The 12454-nt window shown below is 44.6% G+C and overlaps 1 protein-coding gene across 1 annotated transcript in view; it reads left to right on the top strand.

Moving 5' to 3' along the window:
* The window catches only part of CBL (Cbl proto-oncogene), a 569152-nt gene extending 560510 nt beyond the window's left edge, over positions 1 to 8642 (top strand). The window contains exon 17 of the transcript XR_010375982.1: positions 8628 to 8642. The gene's annotated coding sequence lies outside the window, so the exon portion shown is untranslated. The remainder of the gene's footprint in view (positions 1 to 8627) is intronic.
* Positions 8643 to 12454: the final 3812 nt, after the last annotated feature.

Below are 12454 nucleotides of genomic sequence, written 5' to 3'. Positions count from 1 at the left end.
CAGTGGCATGGCTCAAGTTTGATCGCACGATGGAAACTCTCTCTGCGTCCCAAGCAGCTCCCTAGTCTTTCTGCCTTGTGAGAAACAAGGTATCATGTCTTGTTTGGCATGAAAAGGGCTGCATGCTGTTGTCTTGTTTCTGCTACTGACCTGAGGATAAAGATCTTGCATGGAACATTTTATCAGCTGTAGTAAATGTTCTTTCTTTATTAATTCTATTTGCGATCAATAATTAATGCTGCTGCCTCCTTTACAATTCCCCTCAGTGTGAGAGGAGCATGGAGTCAGGCTAGTATTTCATAGCTTTACTGTCAGAAGAGCTTTGTGTTCCTTGAAGGCCCCCGTAGTCCCAAATTATATAAGGGTTCTCGTGCTATGGAACTCCTTCCTTGTTCAGGGTCAGCAAGATCCCAATCTAAGTAGATCAGCAAGGTATATAGTCAGGCACATAATTCGCATCGCAGAGACAGTGCAGCAAATGAACTGAGCAAGGGTGTCCCCATCCCTCCCTGGTCAGGGACAGTATAACAGAGAGACTTGCTGGGCAGAAAGTCGGCTTTAAGTTGGTAGCAGAAGCAGTAACAGAGAGGATTTCTCTGCCAACAAATATCTCCCCACTGCTTAGCATTTTCTGACCAAGCCTCTACAATCTTTTTGCAGAGATTACCAAATTACAGGTTTGGTACTGTGCAGCCTAAAAGTCACATGCTGTTGGCGATTACAAGGTTGTCAGCCCCTGTGACACTCTGCTGATAACAAAGCAGGGCAGGTTTGCTGCTAACCTAAAGGTGGAAAGCCGTTGTGGTCTCTTGTCTGCCCCTTGAGCCAATTCGCATCCCTGGAGCATCTCTTATTTAAAAATCAGTGATTCAGATTCTGCATTTTAGAAAACAAATAGGTCAAGACTGGGGAGCCAGAATTTCTTTAGCATCTAGCTAATTTCTTCAACTGTTACCTCCCCTCGGGTCAGTCCATGGCACATCAGGGTTCCTTCTTGGCTGCTTTTCTGACTAATCCATTAACCAATGGGAGAAAAATCCTAAGCTTGTAGGTTTATTTCTGTACCAGATAAAATGCCAGGATGGGATCTTTGTGCCAGCAGCACAGCCCTATCTCAGCCACACTAGTTGCTGTTGACCCTGCTGTGGGTAAAAAGAGACTTTCAAACGAGTTGGCAGGGTATCAGATAAAGGCTCAGCTAATACCACACATCTCAATAGCCCCTTTCATTCAAGAATGGCAAATGGATTTTGCACACACTGTTCAAGCAAGCTTGCTTCTATCCCTCAGAGGTAGATGTTATCATCCTTTCACAAGGGAGGGAGACAGGCAATGAGTTAGAATAAAATGTCTCAAAATCACATCTTTTCAGATTGTTTCATTTTTGTGCTGTATTCTCACAGCTGCTTCCTTGGCTTCTTCGCCTCCCCTTCCCCTTTGCCCTTAATCAAAAGCAAGTCATCTAACTTGAAAGAATATGTTTTTACTTTTGAATCTGAGAAGGTCCAACAGCAATAGGCCTGACCCTAATACTGGGACAGATACTCAGCTGCCAGGAAGCTAGATCTAGCTGCTCAGCTTCATGGAGAGGAGAGCTCAGGTTTATTCCAAGGGCTTGTTCAGGCATTTTTTTCTCTCTCTTATTCATTATGCTTACATCATGCTTTGGGGGAAATCCCCCAACACTCTTTGCTGAGCGTTGGTGTCGGTTCGTGTGGTCCTTGCAGCTCAATCTGCTGCTGGGCTGGGAACCTACTGATTTATGACTACATCCCTGCTAACATGCTTGAAGCTATAGCAGCTGGCCAACATCCAGCTCACAAATCCAGCTGAAAAGCTGTCGTGCTAAACGCTTTGCATCGATTACTGAACTGGTGTCTCTGTGGCTACATCTCAAAGACTGCCCCTCCCAAGCATGTCTTGGCTTCTCTGCGAGCCCGTCATTTATCCAAACTGTGAAGCAACAGCCACTTTTGCTCCAGTTTTGCTTCAATGTTGCTTGCTTCATGTTGCACAAACATAGGAGACAGCTCATGTATGAACTGATCCTTTTCCGTTTGGTTTTGTCCCAATGTGGAGAGAGCAGCTTACTGAAGTTCTCGACACATGGATAATCCAGGTCCCTGCACAACCTGCTGGAAAATCCTCCTGCCTCTGTTGTCCTTGTCATTTGTCACTGATGTTTCCACCTGCATCTACAGATTTTGCCAATGATATTTTTTCTTTTGGTGCCTGGTAACCTCTCTTTGGATTGCATTGTAATTGTCTAGTTCCTGGCTCATATGAAAGATCATCAAACAGATCTATGCATTCAATGAGGGAGTCAGTCTTCACCCCATGTTTGAGCTCTGCCAGTCACCCCAAGTATAAATTGCATTAGTATTGCCTTGGCTATCCTTTGCAAATAGGCTCCTCCTCGAGTATTCACTTATCTTTGGTTTTGCCTCATCCTCCACCAAAGCCAGAAATGGGCTTATACTGTAATCCTCCAGATAGTCACGGACCCAAAACATGAAAACAACGGAGCTATCTGCCAGCATAAGTGATTATGGGATTCAGAGTCTAATTAGATGGGGAGACTGGGAGCAAATACGTAAACACCAAGATGACTATTGTAAAAAATACTTTTAGATATTTGTACTGCAGGACTTCTTGATTTGCTTCTGCGACTGTGAGGTTTACCTCTGTGGCCTCTTAGGAAAGAAAAAAAAATTACATGCAAAGCAAACCAGTGGTTGTCTGGCTTTGTTTTTCAAATATGTTGAAAAGGGGGGGAGCAGGTAAACATCACTCAAAAGGAATATGAGGGAAAGAAAAAAAAAAAGGTCTCAAAGATGATCAGCAGTCTGATCTCTCTGAACACCATGCACCTGGATATAAGCATGGTGTGACTAGTTAATGTCTGAAAGATATACAATACAAATAGATCCAACAAGGGTACTCGCCACCCCCCGCTACAGAAACCAAGTAAGGAGACACACTTTGGTGTGTTTTTTTTTTAAGTTAGAGATAGAAATGGCTGGCAAGAACAGTTTAAGATCTGCAACTTAAAAAATGTAGCAAGGAATGATAGACCAGAGGGGTACACATCTATTCTGTGTCCCTAAAGACCGTGTCTGGGTCCTAGCACCTAGTACGTCCAGACAAAAAATGCCACAGAAATGCACAGCATTTTCTGGTGGAGATATGGCACCTGGAACAACTTACAGGCTAGACCCACAGAGATACTTAGGTGCTTTTTGAACAGTGGCCCTTTAGTGATGTGGTCAGGGTCACCCAGGACAGAGAGCATCCTGCTGTGCAGCCCTGAGCTGAGGCCAAACAAGCTGCTCTTTGAATTGCTGTAGGAGGCTGCTATGAGGTGTAGTAGCCTCAGCCCAGCTGGGGATCTGGCCATTGCATCAAGTTTACATGGGGCTTGGGGCTTTAAAAGCTGCTGAAACAACAGCCCCAGGCAGGAACTTGTGTTCTATGGCAGGTAACAGCGTTTGTAACATGCTGATTGGCAGAAATAAAGGAAATTGGTCTTTACTGGTAATGCAATTGCCATTTAAGGTCACCCAAACAACCTGTGAAAAAAAAGTTGCCTAGAGGAGAGTCTGGCTTTTGAGTAAAAGCTGAAGGAAATTACTGTGGTACCTCAGGGGAGACTCTAAAGAACTGATTTAAAAAGGGTCAGAATAGTTCTTAGTACAAATTGCCCTGTGTAATTTCTTGTCTGCCAAGTGCCAGCCTATCTCCATTCTCAAATCCCTACATCTCCAAGAATGTTTCATCCGATGATCTCTTTTCATCCTCCTTTCCTGAACTCTTAACCCATCTGCTTTAAATAGAAAGCATCCTTCCCGTCTGCTATGAAATACAGACTTACAGTTATCCTTAAAGAGGAAACAGCCGCTTGCACAAAAGTGAGTTTCTACATTGCTTGAGCTCCAGTGCTATCTTTTCAGCCCACCAGGGACCTGCTTCCAGAAAGGAAGAAGCTTAGTGGCTGAACTGTGTCCCACAAGCAAAATTATAAATGCTTTGAAAGGAACAGGGAAAGAGAAAAGACAATAACATCCTTTGAGCTGGAAACTTGATTTGCCCTGTGACCGTGTTTCTCTGTTGCATAATTCTTTCCGATTAATATTCATGAAATTAAAAGGAAATTCCATCCAGAACCCACAGACTAGCCATAATCATGTTGACCACTATTAGTTTACCAATATTAGCTTTTTCTTGCTGAGCTTTGATCAACTTTAATGGCATAAAGTACTGACAACCCCATGCAATACTAAATGCAGAAGCTTCACTTCTGTTGCTAGTTTGGAAAGCTGGTAAGCAGCTATCTATTTTGGGGTTTTGTGTTCTTCACAAAGTCTCTCAAAATCTGGTCATTGCTTCTCTCATCTAACCTCCCATCACTGCTCTACAACTACTTGAAGCTCTCTCAGGGCTGCTCAGAGTAGGATATTCCTTGTCGTTTCTGCTAAGGGAAAACCCATCTCCCACTAAGACCGCTGTAATGTGCTACAATAATTTAGGAATGTTTACATAATTCTCTGATTTGAAACCACAAAGGTTCTGGTATTATCATACCAGACGTTATCATGGTCTCTGGAGAATAAAGGATGTTCCCTTTAAGTCCACAGGTGTCATTAGGAAACACTTGGAAGTAGCTTACTCACATTTGGAGTTCAAGCAGAGTTCATAACCTGTCCTGGATTAGTAGCCAGTAGGAGGGCAGCTTGCCACAGCTTGATATGACCTTTTCCTGGTCATCTTGAGGTCTCTCTACTCTCAGGGACAAGAGATTTAGCCTCTGCTTGCTAGGAAAATTCACATGAGGTGAGTCAGGCAATTACTTCCTAGATAACTGCTAGTCTTGTTTCTAGTGAGCACAATATGAATGGAGCCAGCCCACGCAAAACCTTGCTCACTGGTTTTAAATGAGATCTGGCTATGGGGCAGAGCCAACCCAAACCATTTCCAGCATTGACAAGTTTGTTCACTTAGACATGTCCAGCTGGTGCCTGCTTTAATACTTTCTCCACCTCCTGGCCCACATCACTGTAAACTCTGCGAAACTGATGCTAGGGCATTAGCCATGACAGCTGGATTTTTCTTTAATTCTACAAAGCAATTTGTGAGAACCAAGATAAATGAGATGTGCACAGGGTGAAACTGAGGCATGGAGTCAAGAAGACAATCCCCGTGCCCAAACTTCGTTTTCAAAACACATTTGTGATTGTAGCTCCCTTCCACTGTACAGATGGGGACCTGAACATGGGTAACTATGATAGAAATTCTCCATCTTTTTCAATCTCGAGATTCCCTGGTCTTTATAGGGGGAGGAGGAATTCCACAGACCCTCTTGTGTAGCATTGCCTCAGTGGCTTTTACTTTCAATCATGTAAAAATTATGCTAGCCTTTTGAAGATACGCTTCTTATTTTCATTTAATCTCTGTTGCTAAAATGTGTGGAGGTTTTTCTCCTTGGTGTCAAGGACTGCTTCCTGTGGTTTGGGTGAGCTGCAGACTCAGCACTGCACTGGGTAACTCACTCTGACATTAACTGGTTGGCAGCAGAGCCAGAAGAGCCCAAGTCTTTTGTGGCATAAAACTCAGAGTCAGGTCGTCTCCCTTTGTAAAGACCTTGCCACTGCTACTGCTTCAAAACTAATCTCTTGACCCTTGGCAGCTAGGACTCCAGGTCTGTGAAAACCTGGCTCCCTTCTGCTCATTGCTCTTATGAGAACTGGGTGGCTGGATTTCACCTCCGAGGTCTGGCTGTCATTTGAACTGGTGCCTGCCAGAGGGCTAGAGGGGCAGGGATGCAGCTTCTCTTCCTTAGCATGGCTGCAGCACCAAGGGGAAAAGCAGTGGGTGGAGTAGAAGCCTCAAAGATGTTTTGCCATTAAGTGGTGTAATTTAGTCTCTGCTCGATGTTTTGATTTTGCCCAGCTGTGTCTGTGTGCATTTAGATTAATCCTGTTAGCTGGCAGGAGCAGGGCTGCCTGCTGTTTATCAAGAGTGCTTGTGTGATTTCTACTTGATATGCAGTTGTCTTGGAGAGGAACTTTGCAGCCCCATTCCTTGCTGTGTGGCTGGGCTCTTTTAGACAGACCGAGGTGGGAGCTGGAAGGGAGAGCTGCTGGGGACAGGCTGTTGTCTTCCTTGAGACTGTCTGAAACAGGAGGGAAAAAGGCCAGTGCCTTGGTCACCCAGAGGGCACCGATGTGCGGCCTCACATTTTGTCAGAGCAGAAACTGGCCAGTTTATGTGCATGAGTTTGTGCTACTGCCTGGCTGGCATTGCAACTTCTCCACATTGTGTTTTAGTCACTTGCAATGAGCAGAAAATGAGACTTTTTTCCTCACCGCAAGTAACAGGAACGTCTCTGGAACTGAAGAGTCTGGACCCTACTTCTCCCTTGGCCAGGGACATATGGGCTACGTATTGAAATTAATTGTTCCTTTAACAAATTACCGCTCATTAGCCAAGCCACTGTGACTGTGTGCACACTCTTAGCCTATCTTATATATGAAATGAAATTATATTACTCTTAAAAAAACCTCCCAATGATTAGCATAACTGAGTTGACTGGCCATAACTATCAGCAGATGATAAAAAGTGATGCCCTGTGTTCCTAACAGCCATAATAAAACATTAATTCTATAGCACAGAGCTTTGAACTCCTACATGGCTGGTTCATTATGGAATGTCTTGGTGAGTGTTGCTGCAAACTGAGGAGTTTGATCCTGTGGTAACAGACATGGGTGCCCAGAATTGCTGCCGTTGGTTGGAAAGAAGAGCTCTGCATTTTTATTTGTATGTAAACAGATTTGTGACCTTGTTCATGTATTTTGTTAGTCTAAGTCAGTCTTCTGTCCTAGACCTTTTTTTAATTCTGCATATTTCAGTAGAACTTGCTGCGCTAAATATGATGGAAGTGGAGCATCTAGAGAGGTTCAAATGGGGATTAATCATTTCTCTGGGTAATGAAAACACAAAGTTGTTACGTTAGTTATGAAGGGCAAAAGTCCCTTATGCCTGCTGAAAATGAGAGTATGCTAGGATGAGGTTTTTCTTCTTGATTATTTCCCTATATTTCCTGTGCAGCTGTTCTTTTAGCAGAAGCTAACAGATTTGGGAATATTTAGTCATTACATCTCCCTGAAATTATTTTTCTTAAACATATATCAAATAATAAATGTTTCAGCTGGGAAAATTTTCCTTTCCTCACACTGATTCTTTTTCAGAAAATACGTTATTCTGTTCAGGTTCCTCTGCTTTCATTGTGTGTATTATTCCATCTTTCCATCACCTTCTAAGCATTGCACACAAAATATTGACCTTATTAACCATATTCTGTGTATCAGTGTCTGCACTGTTTTCCCATGGTGAGCTTTTATATCAATCCAAAAGGCATGTTGCAGATGTCCAGCTGGTGTGTCCCCCCCGCACAACACTGCCTTGTCAACCCCCTCATTTTGATCAAGAGGTGACTTTTCAGCCTGTATGGTTCTTGTCCCAGTAAATATGCTACACTGGAGCAAAAAGGGTGGAGGAAATCCCTACATCCGTCATGTCCTCCACCTTCATTGGCGAGGCCAAGGTTGCAGCTGACGCTGGCAGTCTCTTCAGATAGAAGGTGGAGTGGTGGAGTTCTGCTGTAACCCTGCATTCCCTGCACTAATAACGCCTTTAATCTGCCAAGCGGTTTTTGAATGTGCTAAGTTGAATGTGCACAACGGTTGTTCTTAGAGAAGTATTTTTATGAGACTAGACTGTAGAACTCCTTGCTGCCACATACTCCTGAGCTAAGGGAGAAGTGGATTCAAAATGGGATTAGGTGTGTTTGAGGAAAATAATCCTCTTCTGGCTGGAAATTAGACCTCAAGATCCTGCCTTGCCACAAACTCCTTTTTCGGCCTTAAGCAAATCTCACCTTCTCTGTGCTTCTGCTCCCTGTGGTTGTAAAATGGGGTTCATATTTGCCATAAGTGTTGGTAAAATAAATGCACCAGAGATCCTGATGCTCAGCTGTTATACTAATAGGGAGCCACATCAGATAGGATTTAAAAATAGTAAAAGTGGTATCAATTAGTGACATAAGCTAAGTACTAACTGGTGGGGTCAGGAGGAAATAGCTCTCCCTAAACATGTTTATCCCACATGTGTCTATTGGCATCTTCTGTCGAAGCATCTGGTACTGTCAGATGGGTTACTGAACCAGATGGACTTGTTCAGCAATTCACTCTAATACTGTCTTTGTTCTTGCATTTCCTGACTGATTTCCCCCTAAAAGTTTCCATCCTCTGTTTGCTGTGTGTCAGTAGGGATTGATTACTGTAGAGCAGAACCTATACCCTATCCATGTGGGAACCTGATACATACAACTGCCTTGATTGGGACTGAGACTTTTTATTTTTTCCTAATAAAATTGGAAACCATAAATGAATATTGCTGGCTGGTCTTTAGACTTTGGTGATTTAGTCAAAATGGAGTATGATGAATGAGAGGGAGGAAGAACTACAGAACATTTGTTTCTTTATCTTGGAAGCACATGGCCATACAGAAAGGTCAGTGTCACAGATCTGTGTCACTGGCCCATGTCTAATTGCATTAAATGTGTACCTCAGGTCCCTTTTGCCTGTTCTCCTACCCACCAGGTCACCATTGTATGCCCAGCCATGTGTGTTTGCTAGCCCAGCCAGGTAGCCACTCTTGTTGCCGTCAGGTGCCTGGGAAGCAAGCTGGGTGGAGGGTGTTTCTGTGGACACTGATCAGTTCCCACCACTTACAGAACCAAACACAACACCGAACAGTTTCCTTGCTGATCACTGCTGCCTAGATTTCGCAATGGGCTGGGGCAAGGGGTTGGATGCCCTCAGTGACAGTCCATGGCCCCAGTAGAGCCAAAACTTGACTGACCAGAGCCACAGCAAAACAGGAATGGAGAATTCGGTGTGCTGCTCCTGTTGGTTTATGGGGAGACAGAATAGAGGCAGGTCTGATAAAGCAGAGTCAGTCTGGGAGGCCTGGGGCCCCACTGTCCCACCCACCAGCTCTGCACAGGTCCTGATGTGCCTTCAGCACTCACAGCATCAGCCGGCTGAGTATCTTGCCAGGAACAGCTGACTGCTGTATTTTAATTAGAGTGAGAGTAAATTACATCGGACTACGAGAACCCGACTTTCACAACGGCTTGGGGAAAATGGAAAGACTAGCATTTTCAATTTAAGGTTTAGTTAGATAATGCCTGTTGGTGCCAGTAGATTACAGAGTGGATATTAAATCCTCCAGGATTTGCAGTGGGAAAGTACTCACAGAATCTATAAGTAGGCAGGAGAGCACTGCTATGGAGCTATCGTCCCCTGGAGGTCCTAGCTGGGAAGAGAAAATGTGAAGTAAATCTTTTCTTTGAAGGAGGCTCCAGTAAAGAGCACACATATGCAGGCTGTGGCCTTTAAAGGTTTCTCTGTTAAGAAGCTTTCTTGCTTCTGACAGCAGCCAAATGGCACGCGAAAAGGTAATAGGGTCTGTCAAACCGCTGGAGCAGGGAAATGCAAGGCTGGACTCCTGAGTGCTGATGCTCTTGCTGTGGGGTTTGAGACAGGTCTCTCTTTCAGATCCCACAAAAACACCTTCTGTGCATGTTCCTCTGAAATCAGGACAGCTGTCCTGTGGCACCTGCATTGCAGGGACCCAGGAGCAGTTCACAAGCAATTCTGGCACTGGGCTATTTAATAAAATCAGTGTAAGTTGATACTGCTGCTGCAGGGGCTGATGAGTGGTTCCTGACAGCGGCAAAGCAGGCCTTCTTCCTGGCGACTCGGGGTCTGTTGGCCCATTTGGCCCAGTCCAGCTTCAGCAGGACTCTGGGGCACCTAGAGCTTGTCAAAGTCAGGCTAACCAGGTTTAGTGTGCTAGCTGTCGGAAAATTGTCCAGCACTGCAATCCAGCAGAGACTGGCTAACACCATCACAAAGCATCTGGTATCAGGCCTTATCAGAGTCAACAGTCTGAGGTAGAGTTTGACAGAATCTGATTTGAATTCTCCCTGAAACCTACCCAAGAGCACAGAGTCAGCATCAGCAATGCCAGGGAAGCTGTTCCCTTTGGTCTGTGCCTCCTGATGAGGGAACTGCAGGCTGTGCTTGCCTACCTTCTCAGGGAGAAAGCATTGAAAACCCGTATTTACAAAACACTGAAGATCCTGTAATGTCAAGTGACAGAAAGTGCAAAAAGCTTACCCTTCATTACCCTAACATGCAGGCAGCTTTGCCTGACAGTGCATGGCAACTATTCCAGGAGTTAGATATATGATTGAATGAAGTGTGTAAGACTGCTAGTTTAAGTGCACTAAAATGCGTAAATTAATTACCACAACTATCCATGCATGTTTGTTTTTTCCCAGGTTGAGGAAAGTACTAACCTTTAAGGAATTTCTTTACAATTCTATTTAGAATAATTATTTCAACAATTCTTTCTATTGAGTTAATTGGAGTTGTTTAAAAATCTAAGTAGAGGAAAAAGCTGGGGTAAAAAGAACATATTGAACCAGCTTTGTGTTTCTCATTGCTATTTTTTTGAGTACTGTCTGGATGACTGTGCTGTAAGACATGGGCCTCACTGTACCAGGCAATAGAGTGTTTTCTCCCTGTCTGTATGTGAGCTGTGGTGGGCTGGTATAGGAGAGCTAAAGAAGATGAAAAAGCGTTTTTCTTGTGACACACTGAAGTAGCAGAATTATGGGTTGTACCATATCTGCAGATGCTAAGTATTTCCTGTTTTTTCAGCCCCAGTCCCACTTGACACATCCACATACTTCACTTTGCATGAGGTAAGTGATGTCTTGAAGGCAGGCCCTAAGCTAGCCCCCAAGTTTATGAACTATTCAAGGCAGAACTCAGCCTTGACTGTGGGTCTGCAACTGGTGTCACTGTGCCCCTTAGCTCCAGTGTGGTCTGGAGGAAATGCTCTGTTATGCTGCCTCATTTCAAGGACTGTAGCCTGAAGAACTAAAAGTCTAAAGATCAGATTCTTGGCAATGAAAATTCAGAAGCTATCATAGTCTTTGATTGAACATCCCAATAGTTTTATTAAGGAGGCATTCCTGTATTTTATGCTCGCTAATTAGCAAAGTCAAACACTTTCTTTCTGTGTTATCTTTGTGCAAGAGAGTGGCAAATTTATGTCATTAAAATATTGCAAAAATTTAAAGATTCACAAGTAATTAGATTTTATTATTCTTGTTTATGCCCCTGAAGAATTGTTCATTTTAAGACGTTATAGTTAATATGTACAAAGATAAAGTAGTGGCCTGTCTTGCGCTGGTGACAGGAGTCAAGTGATTGAGTGAGATGAATGATTTATTAAAGATGATCAGCTTCTGGAGGTACTTGCTTTGATTCTTAGCTGACTGTTGCAGCCAATTTAGATCCAAGAAGAGGGTCTGTCCCCATGTTATTTATGTTTCCCTTGGACTAGCACAGAACATGTATCATTCTACTTTAGAAGCCCAGAATTAGATACATGCTGGCAAAGCTCGGCATAAATTTGCTTATATTTGTGTGACAGTCCATTTTGCTCTTTTGATAATCAGAAGGCTGTGGTTACTGTCGGATAACACACCCGGCAGCGGGGCACCGACACCTGCCAGCTGCCGCCAGCCTGGCCCGGGGACCGGGACCAGCACCCCAGTCTGGCCCAACGATGTCTTGAACTGCACTGAGGGTGCTTTGGGCGGTGTCAGGCTGGCTCCAAAGAGCTGTGCCGTGGGGCAGGCTGGGGTTGCTCTGGAGGGCAGTGAGGGTTTGTGAATAAAGTCTGCACTGAGAAACAGCCTCTTCTGGGCCAAGAAACTACTCCCAGAAGCCTAAACTTTAAGGAAACTGCAAATTACTGGGGGTGAAAGAGTTAAGAAGACCACTTTTGATTTCATTGGCATCCAGGCCCTCCAAAGAGGTGTCATGGCTGCTCACTTCCCCCTGAGTCACCCTGACTGTAAATTTTGCAATTGAGCCTTCCTCTGACAGCCCAGCTTTGGGTGTCCAAGTCTCCTCTGCCCTTCTGCACCTGCTGGCTGGGTCAGAGAGACCCATCACCCCCCTCCCTTCTCCCAGGGATCTCCTTGGGATGGAGAGCTGATGCCTGACCCCACATCCAACGCCTCCTGTCTGCCCGAGCAGAGGGAGATGAGCAGTCCTGTCTCCTTCAGCTGGGCTGGCTGCCCTCGGTCTCCAAGCTAGGTGCGCAGCAGCGCTGAGCTCAGACTGCACTTTGAGGCTGCAAAGTTCATTATGGTGTGTCTGGGGCTGCTCTGACTAGATTCCCTAAGCAGGTGCGACGCAGCCCTGCAGCTGAAAGGTTCATTACTCTATACCCTCGCTGCTGGCACGGCCAGTCCTGCTCACTCCTTCTGACTGTTCAGGCAATGAGCTCCATTATTTTTTCTAGTGTCACA

This window comes from Phalacrocorax carbo, chromosome 21 (genome assembly GCF_963921805.1).
Source record: "Phalacrocorax carbo chromosome 21, bPhaCar2.1, whole genome shotgun sequence".
NCBI lineage: Eukaryota > Metazoa > Chordata > Aves > Suliformes > Phalacrocoracidae > Phalacrocorax > Phalacrocorax carbo.
The sequence above is the reverse complement of the archived record's forward strand: the minus strand, read 5'-3'. Positions and strand labels throughout refer to the sequence as shown.